The sequence below is a fragment of the Diplotaxodon limnothrissa genome, linkage group LG5, assembly GCF_057381915.1.
Source record: "Diplotaxodon limnothrissa isolate DT_005_m linkage group LG5, D_limnothrissa_male_GT1.1, whole genome shotgun sequence".
Taxonomy (NCBI): Eukaryota; Metazoa; Chordata; class Actinopteri; order Cichliformes; family Cichlidae; genus Diplotaxodon; species Diplotaxodon limnothrissa.
In genome coordinates this window covers 6637653-6651703 of record NC_140600.1, presented here as the reverse complement: position 1 = coordinate 6651703, position 14051 = coordinate 6637653, and the positions used below count along the sequence as shown (strand labels likewise).

Below are 14051 nucleotides of genomic sequence, written 5' to 3'. Positions count from 1 at the left end.
AAACTACACAACTGAAAATATAATATTATTATTATGTTTTGTTACTAATGTGAGAAAATTAGCACACATGTGATATATTTTAATTGTACATAACGACTGTGATCTGAGAGGCATGTTTTAAACCAGGCATGTAAAGTACCAATGGAACAATAGATTCTAGTCTCTTCAAGAAAATATCATCAGCGATTATGTCAAAGGAAGTATAGTTAGGAGTGCAGAGTCTGCTTACATCAGTAGACCACGTGTGATTTTGACCAGGGCTGTCTCTGAAAACCATACTGAAATTAAGTATTATTAAGGTGAGTGAGGTAAATCTGCATAGCAACACTTTTTCATACATTTTTGAAAGCAAAAGTAAACTAGCACTAGGACCATAATTATTTTCACTGAAAGCGTCTGCACTTGGTTTCTAAAGAACTGGAATTATCACAGCTGTTTTGAGGGGTAAAGGAACAAAGCCAGTGATTAGGTTTTCCCTAATCTGTGTTAATGCCAGTAAAAGGCAAGAAACTGAGAGGACAAACTGGATTTAACCACATGAGTGGGAAGTGGGTTAAAATAACAAGTGGAAAGTTTACATTTCTTAATAAATTCCAATATTTCCTCAACAATCAGGAGTTTAAGCTAGAAAGAAGAGAAGGGGGATCATTCAATATATTACCTAGAAGACTCAGCTGTTGGCATATTACTATTAAAAATTTGTCAAGTTGTCAAAAAATATTGTTTATAGTAGAGAAAAAAGTCCAAGTATTCCTTTCACCAGACCTTATTAGTGTTGCATAATATTCAGGTTTATCTGTAGACACAGCATCCTTGCAGTGGTCAGTTTTGGGAAGGTTACTTTTAAAATGTATTCCACTACAGATTACAGAATACATGCCCCAAATGTATTTTGTAACATATTCCGTTACGTTACTCAATACCATACCAATAGCAACTAGATCTTAATATAAAATGAGTAACAGTAGGTGGACATTAGGTAAGGCTGCACTTTTCGCAGCGATCTTCTATAGAAAACTATTCCGCGCGTATATAAAACAGGTCCGCAGCTCCGAACCGTAGTAAAGGGACCTCTGGCTAATACGTCGGGTTCGTGTCGGACTCGTAGCTGAAAACTAGCTTTACTTTGTTGTCTGGGTCAACTTTGCTAGCAGAGACAGAGAGAGGCGTTGAAAGGCTGCTCCAAAGGAACTTATTGTTTCGGAGAAAAACACGAACACAGTGTACAGTCGAGTCTTAACAGCTTACTTACAACTGGGCTCATCAGGCACTCTTCTTGGCTGCAGGTTATTATTATATTTGCATGCTTCCATTTCCCGTTTCTGCACGGTGACAACTCGTACTTTTCCACTCTCCTTTTTCTCCCTCCCTCGCTCACAGACACTTAACTGGTATGACAGTCCATTCTCCCTGCAGCATTCTTTAGGCTGATGCCTATTGCCTTCATATTAAATAATTTTTGTGAATAATTTTTTCAAATATTTCTTCACGTCATATTGCGGGCCGCAAGTAGAGGTGACATGGGCCGAGAGATTGAGACACAGACATTAGAGCCTCTTAATGTGTGTTTTGTTTGGGTTTGTATTCCGTTACTCCCCAACACTGGCAGTGGTGCATGTGTTGATAATACATATCCTAATGAAAAACAAGACTAGCCTTTGTACAAAGGCGTTCTAAGCAGTAGTGATGTGTCGGTCGCGAACAAAACGGCTCTTACAGCCGACTCTTTGAAGTGAGCGACGTGAGCCGTGGTTTTTTTTTCTTTCTCTCACCCTCTCTCGCACTTTTTTTCTGCTTCACTCTGCACGGGACATGTGCTTTGCACTGGGAAGAGGGGGGAGGGGCGATAGTTACACTCGCAGTAGCACAGGAACAGAGCGGGAGGGAGAGAGAGAGAGAAAGAGAGCCAGGGACAACAACGTCACATTAGAAAGGTATAGTAATCATCCACAACTATTTTCAGTTGCAGATGCTAAAGGATTCAGAAAGTTTATTCATGCAGGTCCATATGACAGAGAATGTGCATGTTTTTTTTGTTTTCATATATTAATTTATATTTAATTGTGTTGTGGTTTGCAGTGTTTTGTGTTGTTTCACTTTAAATTTGTTTAAAAGGAAAAAGCTGAAAATTTAAATAGTTAAAAGTTGAAATGTAAATAGTAGGTTTTTGTATTATATGATTTATTTATTACATTTTATGTGGAGTGAATAAATAAAAATATATTTAATGTATATTTAAAGTATATTTACAGCACATACAAACCCCCAAGCATGTACAAACTCCAAAACACGTAAAAACTCCAAAACACGTACAAAAGACAACAGAAGTGCTCCAAAATGCTAGGAGCAGTGTTGAGCTTTTGTTACCTAGTGGCTACACAAGCCAGGAAGTACCAACCGGATTTGGTGTGTGGTAGTAACAGGTAAATGAACATTTTTTGGAATTATTTGAATATATGTGAGTGCTTGTGTATAAATACATAAACAATACACATATGCTTTCATGCTTTCAATTGTGTAATTTAAGTGCTCTAGGTAGCTCCGTTTTGGAAGTTCAGTTAACGCTAGAAATGTGTTTTGGACAGCCGGTTCTCTAAAAAGAGCTGGAAATCCCATCACTACTAATGCTGGGCTTACACTGTGCGATTTTTTCAGTCACGCAATTCAGCTCCTGCTCAAACTGTACGATTGACACGCAGGGGTTAGAAGTTCATAGGTCACGATGCAGGGTCTCACAGTATACGGCCTGATGCGACCCGAGTGCTCAAACTGTGCGTCCATAAAATGAAGGTTATAACAGAAAATCTGTCACTCTCTCTCTCTGTCTTTCACTCACACAGACACACCACCACCATCAACTTTGCTAAATTGCTAATGAAAAACATTGATCAGGCAGCTGTGATTGAGCAGCGATGTAAATCCAACTATTTTCACGGTTGTTGTGGTCGTGATAATTTTGTGAGGCCACATCGAAAAGGCTCGGATGAGCTTTCCAAAGTTCTACAAGTTGTGCCTCCATCGCTTGTGTCCAGATCACACGCTGCACTGCCGTGCTGCTCCATCTCTCCATCTGCCGTGCCAGGTAATATTCAGAGTATGTTTTTTTTGAAAGAAGGAAGTTATAATTTAAGGGGTTTTTGTAACTTCAAAACAATGAAGGTACGTACTACAAGAAAAGGCTTTTGTGTTTCTGTTCAAGGAGTGAAACTATGGAACAAACTGAATATGGAATTAAAGCAATGTCCAAACATAAAACTGTTCAAAAAGAGTTATAAAAATATGATCTTCTCGATCTATAAAGAAAAGGAAAATATTTAAATATTTAAATTAAGTGAATGTCTCTATTTAAAAACAAACAAAAAATTCATGATGTGATATTATAGTATATAGTATATCAGAAATCTGTTCACTATTTTTATTACAAATTATATCAGTAAGGAAGCTGACTAAATATTCACTGATAATTTATGGGACAGGGGTGGGATTAAATAAGTGTATACTTCTTCCCACTCCCTTTCAACATGTAAATTAATCAGAATGTTTTTTTGTATGTAATTTGTATAGTATTTTTTTTTCTCTCTTATTTCTTTTCTAAATGTACTTGTATATTGTTCACATGTTGAAATAAATTACCAATCAATCAATCAATCAATCAATCTTTTTCACCGACATTTATATGTTTGCGTGTGCGCAGTGTGAGAAGCTGACGCCCTCACGACAGTTGTGAGGATTTCAAACTTGTTTGAAATCCTCACAACTGTTGTTGTGGCCGGACCAGGCGTAGCCGAAGCAGAGGCCGGACCAGGCGTAGCAGAAGCAGAGGCCGGACCAGGCGTAGCAGAAGCAGAAGCCGGACCAGGCGTAGCACAGGCAGAAGCCGGACCAGGCGTAGCACAGGCAGAAGCCGGACCAGGCAACGGCATATTTGTAATTTGGAAAGAACAGTTTGGTGCTTACATCAAACTTCTTCCATTCTTTCCATCTTCACAAACATTTCTGGCATTGTAAGCTTTCAGATAGAGATTGTGTGGAGAAGTGCTGCATCATTTAAGCAAGACCCTCATACTGTCCAAAAATTATCTTTAATGGATGACTTTCCTTATTTCAGTGAGGGCAGTGTTCAGGAAAATTCATTTAGAAAACACCCGTGTTAAAGCAAACCATCATTATGTGCTCTGCTTGGTCATATACAGGGAGTATATTTATAATCACCATGAGGTTTTTGAGAACTTGCAACTTGACAGAGCCCTGAAGATCACCCTGCAATACTCAAGCTAAAAGCTACTGTCTTCTCTATTATACTGATTGGAGGAGCTTTTGACTAAATAGCTTTTTTGTCTGTGGGAATGAGCCCTGACCCAGCTTTGAAACATTATTTTGTTTACAGCCAGAAAGGGAATGGTCTGGTGAATCTGTTTCAGAGTAATTGTCCTTTCCTTCACCTTAGGAGGGCTGCTCGGAGATAATCCTCTCCTTAGTGAAACGAGACCTAACACAACATCATTAATCTCATTACTAAGGCCATGTTGCTTTGTTGCCATTGAGTCCCACGCCCAATTATCAGATGCTACCCTGTCTTCGTGATGATGCTTATTCCCACATATCACTGACAACAATCTCTGCTGTCCCCTGACTGACTTTTCTTGAGTGGCAGTTATAGCACTCTGTATCTGTAGTCACAAACCCTCAGAGCACTTGTGTCCATGCGTCCCCCCCGTCATGTTGGTTGCGATCACAGCGCAAAGCCGATCATGACAGCAAGTGGTTTTGCCATTTCTTATCGCCTCACAGCAGGTCCACGTTGCCAGCAGAAAACAATATACACGGATTTAAGCGTTTATTGTCAAGTTTGCTTCTGTCGTTAAAGAAGTACAACAATAAAAATTCATTAACACACTCTCAAATCTATGTAAATCTCTGCAGAGTTGTAATGAAGTCTTTGTGAATAACCTTGGAACAATGCATGTTCATAACTCACTGCTGTAATTCCCTCTATATATTTCATCAGGAAAACACTGAAAGAAGCTCTCATTGGAGACTGCCTCAACAGTTCACTTTATAACTGGTTTAGTTTTTATTCCCCACTGTGAGCTCTAAACAGAACATCACCTCCACTATTACACAGTAGTTTATTTGACTGGGAGAAAGGTTTCATCACCAGCTGGATTAATTTGTCACTGTTCTACTTGAGATACAGTAGGGCTGGGCAATATATCGAGTTTTTAAATATATCGATATATTTTTATACGAGATATGAGATGTGACAGTTACATTATAATTACACTTGTGGAACCGCAAGTTTGCCTCTCTTTCATCCACTTTTGTCTCTACGCAACGTTACTCTGCCTCGCCTCTCTCCTTCACTGAACATAACTCCCCTATTGCTTCACCTGCAGGCAAAGACAAGATGGACACGGCAGCTATCAAAGAGGAGCTGGTTGATAAAAAGAAACCATTTTGAGATTACTATTTTAGTGCTGCAGCGTTACTCTCGTTAAAACATCATTAACGTCGTAACTGTATTAACGCGGCAAATCTCCGTTAACGAGTTACCGTGGATCGCCCCATTTGTGGGACTGCACGGCGTCAACGCGTTAGCTTTGCGGTTAGCTCGTTAACGCCGTGCAGCTAGCACTACTAGTATTTTCACAGTTTACAACAGCGGCATGAAGTGCAAAATGAAGAGTGTGTGAAACTGTGTGCTGTATCCGAGACCGCGAAGTCTCCCAGCTTCCTGCCCCAAAACAAATCAACTTACAAAACTCAAAAAAAATATACCGTATTTTTCGGATTATAATCGTACACTAAAATCCTTTCATTTTCTCAAAAATCGACGATGTGCCTTATGTAGGAATTCTGGTTGTGCTTACTGACCGCGAACCGATTTTATGTGGTCCACGGCGCTCAGCAATTTGTCAAAAATGTTTTAGTACGACTTTGCTAAGCTACGAAGCCGCACCACTTGATGGATTGTCGGAGCATTATGACTGGCGTAGACAGGAGCCTCGCAAGACATGCATACTGTGCTTCAACATAATATTACCGTATTGTGTGCGTATAAGGACAACAAATGGCACCTGTAAGAGACACAGTTAGGAAGCGGATTTCAAACTCCAGGCTGTCAGTCACGCAGTAGAACTTGGGAACAGAGCAGCTGCAAAATCTGCCTTTGTTATTATGCTCAGCGTTTAGTTTACATTTTGACTGCACAATTGTGAGTGTTTTGTTATATACAAAAACAACATTGCTTTATTTTATTTATGGATAATTATTATTTAATAAATGCTGATAATTTATTTCTGACTAATTTTTTCATGTACATCTGTGCTGTATGTTAATAAAAGAGCCTGTGTGACATCTGGGACACAGTGAGAGTAAGAACTCTCTTTTTGTTCTTACTTTATGGCTTTAACAAAATATCGAGATATAAACCGTGTATCGCCATCCAGCTAAAGAATATCGAGATATGAATTTTGGGCCATATCGCCCAGCGCTAGTTAATAGAGAAAAGAAGAATGAGATGCTCTTAGTTCAGTGTTAAAGAGCCTAAAACAGGTCTTTGCATCAACATGGAAATATTACATTTCTGTGCTGACAATTGTTTTTAAAGATCATATTCAGTGGTTCGGGGTTCTACAAAAAATGCTAGTAAGTTTGTTTACATGTATTTAGATGAGCTTTCTTTAGATATCGTTAATAAGCAGTTGAACTGGTGTCAGTTGAGTGCAGAAGTCTCAGAGAAGGAAGATTACCCTTGTTCTCTGACCTTAGCAAACACTTTGTCTGATGATGTTAATGGTGATGTTCATTTTGTAAATGTTGTTCCCATTAGAGTCAAAAAGGCAGGATACACTTCAGGGACAAACATCCTTAGCCAGATAAAAGGTAGATATAGCCCCCATAATATTACCCATTGGTTTGGAGATCATACATACATGAGCATTAGCATTTTGGCTATCATGTTGTATTTTTGAAACTATAAATTATATGGATCTGTTATGGCTGCCAGTATCTTCAATTTGGTTAACTAAAGGATATTTTAGTGTAAGTATTAGTTTTGTTTAGTAGAAAAAGTGGTGTTGCCATCTCTCAGTGATTCAGAAGATTTTCCACTTGGGCATCTCGTGACGACAGCCTACGCTCAGCCTTTGACAGAATGATAAAAATTTATGATGACTTGATGCGCCCTGAAGCAGCGCTGACCTACCCGCATTTTGAATTAATTCATGACTGGCTTTACCGAGTGAGTCGTGACACTCGCACAGAGAAGGAACACACCCAGTTGTTCCCTGATGGTGCGCATTGTGCCCGGAATGTCAGCTGGTTTACCTGGTTAAGCTGCGCCCATTACCGTTAATGGAGATCCCATTTAAGCATATTAGCATGGACTGGAGTGCACATGGACATGGCTTTGTGTTAGTTCTGGTGGATTATATAAAGCCAAATCCCAAAGCAGTCTCACTGCGCACCATTTTTGCAAAGAGTGTGGCGCAGGTGCTGTTTCGGGTCATCTCTCAAATCAGATTCCCGAAAGAGATACTGACCAACTACAGAACATCATTCATATCTCGCACAGTAAAATGCTGTACAAATCTTTGGGCATTAAATCTGTTCGGCCCAGCATCTACAACACTCAGACTGATCGGTTGGTGGAGCAGCTGAATAAGACTTTAAAGCCCATGATTCGTAAGTTCATTCAAAAGGATGAACGCAATTCGGATCACTCGGGAGGTGCTTGAAGTGAATTACTGAAAATCACGGGGGTGTTGGAACTGATTAAAGAAAACTAGGGGTAAGGTCCAACCCCAGCTAAAAGTGAGATACGTCCTGGATCTGAGAGCAAAGCTGCACACAATGGGGAGGTTGTCACAGGAAAATTTGCTCCAGGCCCGGGAACGGCAACAGCGCCTGTACAACAGAGGGGCTAGACTCAGGCAGGTTTCGCCAGGAAACAAAGTGCTTTTATTACTCCCGCCTATCAACTTAGTGTTACTCGCCAAGCGGCAAGGACCCTTCCTGGTCAAACGGCGGATGGGTGATATTGACTATGAGGTGGTACGGTCGGACAGGGCAGGAGCCTTACAGATATATCACCTCAAACTTCTTAAAGCATGGAGAGAAACTGAAAATGCTTCTCTGGTGAGCCTGGTTGGGGAGAGAGATGAGTTGGGGCTGGAGTTGCTAAATTCCACCATTCCCACCTCCCTCCATTGTGATAACCATCTCACACAGGCCCAGAGGGTAGATGTTGTTGCGTTACAGATGTGTTCACCAAAAAGGAGGTGAGACAGTTCCTGGGGCTGGCTGGGTACTACCGCCGGTTTGTTCCTGGCTTTGCGGAGCTGACTAGCCACTTGACTGATCTCACCCAAAAGGTTTCCCCCAGATCTGGTCCAGTGGATGGAGCAGTGCCAGGCGGCATTTGTGCAAATGGGAGCCACTGCTCCACACACCTAACTTCTCCCTCGCTTTTACTCTGCAGACAGATGCCTCGAACAGAGGGCTGGGGGCCATTTTGTCCCAGCAGGTAAGGGGTCCACCGCCCGGTCCTCAACATCAGCTGACAGACCAAAAAGGAAAATACTGCATGATCGAAAAGGAGTGCCTGGATATCCAGTGGGCAGTCGACTCCGTCCTGTATTACCTCCTGGGAAACTCATTCACCCTCTGCTCAGACCATGCGCAGAGGGTACCAACGCCTGGATCACCAAGTGGTATCTGGCTTTGCAGCCCGTTAACTTCAAGGTGGTTCATAGGCCAGGTGCACTAGTCTCAAAAACTCTGGATGCAACACAAGGACAAACTAATCAACATATTTGTTCTAGTTGTACCTTGAGGTGGCTGTTGTTGTAATTTGGTGTAACATAAATACAACTGAATTGAAATTAATTCTGGGATATTTGTACCACACCATGAGCCATAGTATTAGTAAGATGCTCATGGAAAATACTGCTCATGAAAAGTAGAATGATCCAGCAGTACACACAGTGAGCAGGTCCAGATTAATGACTAATAGTGGATGAGGCCTAGCAGATGCCAGCTACCTGTATTGGGACACCTGTCAAACAACAAAGCAACATCTCTTATTCAATTACTATCTAGGTGTATGAATTAAAAAAATACACCCCATTCAGAGTTTTTATGAGTTGGGGGGAAACTACCCAAAACAATCCTATGTATGACTACTGTATATATGGCTATTCGGTCTATAGGGATTAACTCAATTTTGGAATGAGCGGCAATGAGATGAGCAGCAATTTTGTCAATTTCAATGTTTGTTTCATTTTTCAACTCTAAATACAAAGATGGCAACAAGAAAAAGTTTAGCTTAAAGCTACACAATGAGATTTCACTAACCATTAGAAGTTCACCCTCTGTTGGTCTGCTGCCCCTCTGTTGGTCTTCCTTGGTCTCTTGTGTTCTGGGGGCCTCTGGATGTCTGGAGTTTTGATCTCCTCCATACCTGCTTCATGCCCTGGAGGACGGGGCTGTGGCCCCCCCACACCCTCTAGCAGATTATTACATGAAGGAACCTTTTAAAAAAAAACAAAAAAACAAGCACATCCATGCTCACAGGTGTACACACGGGTGATCACACCCACAAACTACACCCTTTTTGGCTCCTACCTCAAAGCACACTGTGTTCTGTTGATCTTATGTGCTGCACAATAATGTTTAATATTTAGTATTTACTGTCATATTCCCATATATCATTGTGATGTTGTTTATTCTATTACTCTTGTTCTCTTCTGCTTGTTTTCTTTTTTCTTTCTCAGCAGGCGATCCAGGTGATTGATATATGCATTTTTTTTCTTCTTCTTTTTTTCTGCTCATTCTGTTGGTTTTTGTCTTTTGCCCTTCTCCCCCGTCACTCTTCTCAGCTGTTTCTCTTTCCCTCTTTCTTTCTCCCCTTCTTTCCCCCAGTCAAGTCTGTCCCGTATTCAGTAAGTGAAAATAAAATAAACAATAAAAGGTGAATCAAATGGACCATTACGGCAAGGCTGGGATGGTCAATTTGGTAAAGTAAATCCGTTGGGCATCTTTCTTCGCCTTTAGACAACAATTCTGATGGCAAAAGAGCCAAACGGGACAGGCAAAAAAAAAGAAAAGAAAAGAAGAAGTTCACCATTCATTTTAATTTTTGACCATTCTTCCAAATGCTCATTCGTGAGGTCAGACAATGACATTGGAAAAGAAGACCTAGCTCGCAGTATCTGCTCTACTTCAATCCAAAGGTGTTCTATCTAGGTCTTGAAGTCAGGACTCTGTACAGGCCAGTCGAGTTCTCCCACACCAAAACTAACTCATCCGTGTTTTCATGGACCTTATTTTGTGCACTGGTATGCTCTTATATTGGAACAGAAACTGACCAAAATGTTTTGATATGCAGGGATAACTAAGGGGCTGAGCTGCTTTACCTGCCATAGCAGATAATAGCAGTTAGGTGGAAAGAATGGAAAGTTGATTCCATATTTACTTGGTTCCAAGCACATTCAGATTAATAACTGACACCAAATAATTTCTGTAATAATAATAAGAAGAGAAAGGTGTATGAATTATGCCTTACAATTTAAAAAGGACTGAATAAACACAGCAGATAGATACGTTAATGATAACTTAACACATCTAAGCAAAAATCACTGTGTCAAAATGGAGTTAATAATAATATTGTTTACTCAATGGTAAATATGAATTCGTCTGGTGTCACGACTGTTGAGTAACATGAAAAGCTTCCAGTGATTGTCAGTGCAGACAGTGAGTTTGACAATATATTGTCTATGCACCATTTTTCCCAAACATCATTTAATATGCATATATTCACGATTTAATTGTGTAGCTCTGTAAACAGGTCATATATTATACATAAAGTACACACAGACTAACAAAATAAACATACATATAGAAATTGAAATGAAATACAGGTAAGTAAACGTAACACTCCACATAGTCACCTGGATTCCGTGTCATATGTGAACAGGTCATAGTGTTAATACTGAAAAGAGAAAAGAATCTGTTGAATTTTCCTTGTACTGAAAAGTCAGGGACCCATGTGACACAACTGAAAGAGCCATGCACCACATCTCATGCAATGAAGGGGCTCTGCAAACTGAACCTTGGCATTAGGTCATGTCTTTTATTCAGAAACTCTGACCCATGTGTGTAAATATTTAGGAGACCTGGTGACATAATGTGTATGGCGAAGTGCTGTACTGAAGCCAGGCTTTTAAAATGAAATCTGAGGAATCACAAAGACGCCTGTGCTCACATATCAGTTTTCACATCATATCTTAAAGATTAGTGGTGCGTCACTAACCCTTTCCCTGGATTTTGAGGCAAAAACTGAAATGATCATCATTGGTTTATGAAGTCCACAATAACATTACAGAACAGATCATTAATATGATTCAGTTCAAATACTGTGAATATATTATATCACCAATTACAACCAGTGACATTACTGGTTATAGCGATCATTTTGGCAATCTTTGAAACAGTCATATGTATCAGAACTTTAAAGACTGCAGTAACACTTGTGTTATATTGCACAATGGATGTACTGGAACTACTGCAGGACTACATGAATGGAAGGAGCACTGATGAGCAAGCAGATTTCTGCACATCAACATTCATGATGTGCTTTGCATTTACTGTGCATGGTTAACACTGTGAAGTCAGTGTCAGTGATGAATCTTGGCAATCAGAGGACAAAGCAAATAATCTCTGTAAAACACTGGTGTAGAATTAGGACTCGGAGCTAGGTGCTACAGGCCATCATCAAGTGTCAGAATGGCTGAGTGGTCAAAGGCGCTGTGTTTAGGCTGCAGTCTCCTCTGGAGGCGTGGGTTCAAATCCCACTCCTGACAGGAAATTTCTGCTGCTATGTTAACTCAATTTCCCCTTGGGATTAATAAAGCTTGTCTCATCATCAGTTGTAACTTAGTCCTCAGGATACTCAATTTAAGCATGCAAAAGAAAACACATTTGCAAGTGTATTGTAATTTATACAGGCAATGTTCCCTGCAATGGGCTTATGCACTATTTTATACTGATTGTAAAGAAAAGATGAGACAGGAACGTCACACAGAGTTTTTGAAGTCTTTGAACTTTTAGTATATATCGAGTATGTGAACTTTTTTCTCTTTTTTTGGAGCCAGAATTAGTGATTAGGTTGGAGGGTAGAGTCTTGCTGCATCCATATAAACTATGAGGTTGCACTGCACAGTATGTACTCGGACAGTGTGTAACAGAGAGCAAGCCGTACTGTCAGAGAATTCCATTAAAAATGCTCCAAAAGGCACCAACAGCATAAAAAAGGCAGAGAGGTCCAGGTCAGTGAATTGAGAGGCCTAGCTGACTGGTTACATCTTCCCGTGTCAGCACAGAGACAGTCTGTAACTTAGCCACAACTTTAGGATGTGTAATAAAAAGGAAAAAAGGTATCTCCTCATTTTATAAATTTGTATCTTTTGTGAGGACAAACCAATTGTTTCATAACAATGAGCTTTGTGTGTCACTTTGTTGGGCCGAAAGTGTCTCCATAAGTGTTTGCCAAATAAGGAATGTATGCTGATGAATTCATTCTAATCACTGTGTAAATGTTTGCCACACAGTAACAGATTTAAAGCTGCACTCATCCAATTATTCACGTGTTTGTTCAGAATAAATTACATTAAGTCACAAAAGTTTGAATTAAACCCTGCAACCAGGTAGCCTTCCTCTCACTAACTAAACATCACCACGGTTTTCCTTTAAAGAGTTGAATGAGATGGGTGTGATTTTACTTAACACTGTTTTCTCTGAAATCACCTGCCCATCGTTGACAGTTTAATGAATCCATGAAATGTATTTAAAATTTTGTTTGTCTTTGTCTGTCTGATATAAATATGTTAATTATGAAACCTCCTTTCATCGAGGGATGATAAATGCATTTAACGCTATCACATTTGTTTATGTGCAGCACTGTGTTTTCCCATATGGAAAAGATATATATAAATCTTATAAAGTTTGTATCTGTCTTGTGTGAAACTTGTATGAAAAGCATACAAGAGTGAAAACAGATATAAGATCCCTTGAAAAATTATATAAATGAAACTTGTATGTTTTGGATACTTACTAAAACAATATATGAAAGCAATGAGAAAGTGGCCACTTTCATGAGTAAATCATATAAGTTTTTAATATTTCTTTTCCATATGGGTTGCTTGATTGGAATCAACCTTAAATTAACCTTTGATGTCGGCCGGTCAATGTAGATAATCAATGAAATAGAAGAAAGAGAATCTTTAACACAGCATATAAACTCTTGAGAGTCCCAGAGGTACTAGCCCAATTTCTAAATCACTTTTAAAAAAGAAGCTGCCTGCTGAGTTGTTTGGGTTGTACTCATGCCACGTAGCAATAACAAGGAGCCGATGTGAAGATCTGCACACATCAGAAAATTCAACTTGGGAAGGGCAGCACTAGGATACTCTCAAAACAGAAGCTTCTCCAATGCAATAATTAGGGCCGCATTAATTAAAATTTTCATACTACCACTCCACCAAATGCTTTTGTGTGACATAAAAATAGTGTCTCATAATAACGACGAAACAGAATTATCTCTCAGTTCTGTAGTTAACTGGATGGAGCTTTGTAGTGTACTCCAGCTCACTGTTTTGATTTCATGGTCAGGCAGAAACTTTAACAATTTTAAAATATGTTTGTACTGTTAGGTCATCACCCAGTCGCAGAGAAGAGTTGAAGTTGAAGTGAAACCGAGTGCCAAAAAGAAAGAAAAATATCATCCACGTCAAGGAAAATGCAGTTGGAATTTTGGAGAACTGCATTGGAGCACTTTTACTCATTAAAAGTTAAAGGTTAAAGATCCTTATCCTTACACTGACAGACAGAATCACAGAATCATAAATTAAGCATTGTGTTGTTTGTTTTTTCCTGCTGAAGTAGACAGTACTGGCTTTTGAAACCAAGGATCTGTTCATTCTTTTCTACATAAGCTAAGTACTAGCTTGTTTGTGTTGCCCACTTATTCATGCATTTATTCCAAATGCAGT

At 39.7% G+C, this 14051-nt stretch overlaps 1 non-coding gene across 1 annotated transcript; it reads left to right on the top strand.

Moving 5' to 3' along the window:
• The first annotated feature begins 11781 nt into the window (after positions 1-11781).
• Positions 11782-11864, top strand: trnal-uag (transfer RNA leucine (anticodon UAG)). Its single transcript has one exon. It is a non-coding gene; the product is annotated as a tRNA-Leu (tRNA).
• Positions 11865-14051: the final 2187 nt, after the last annotated feature.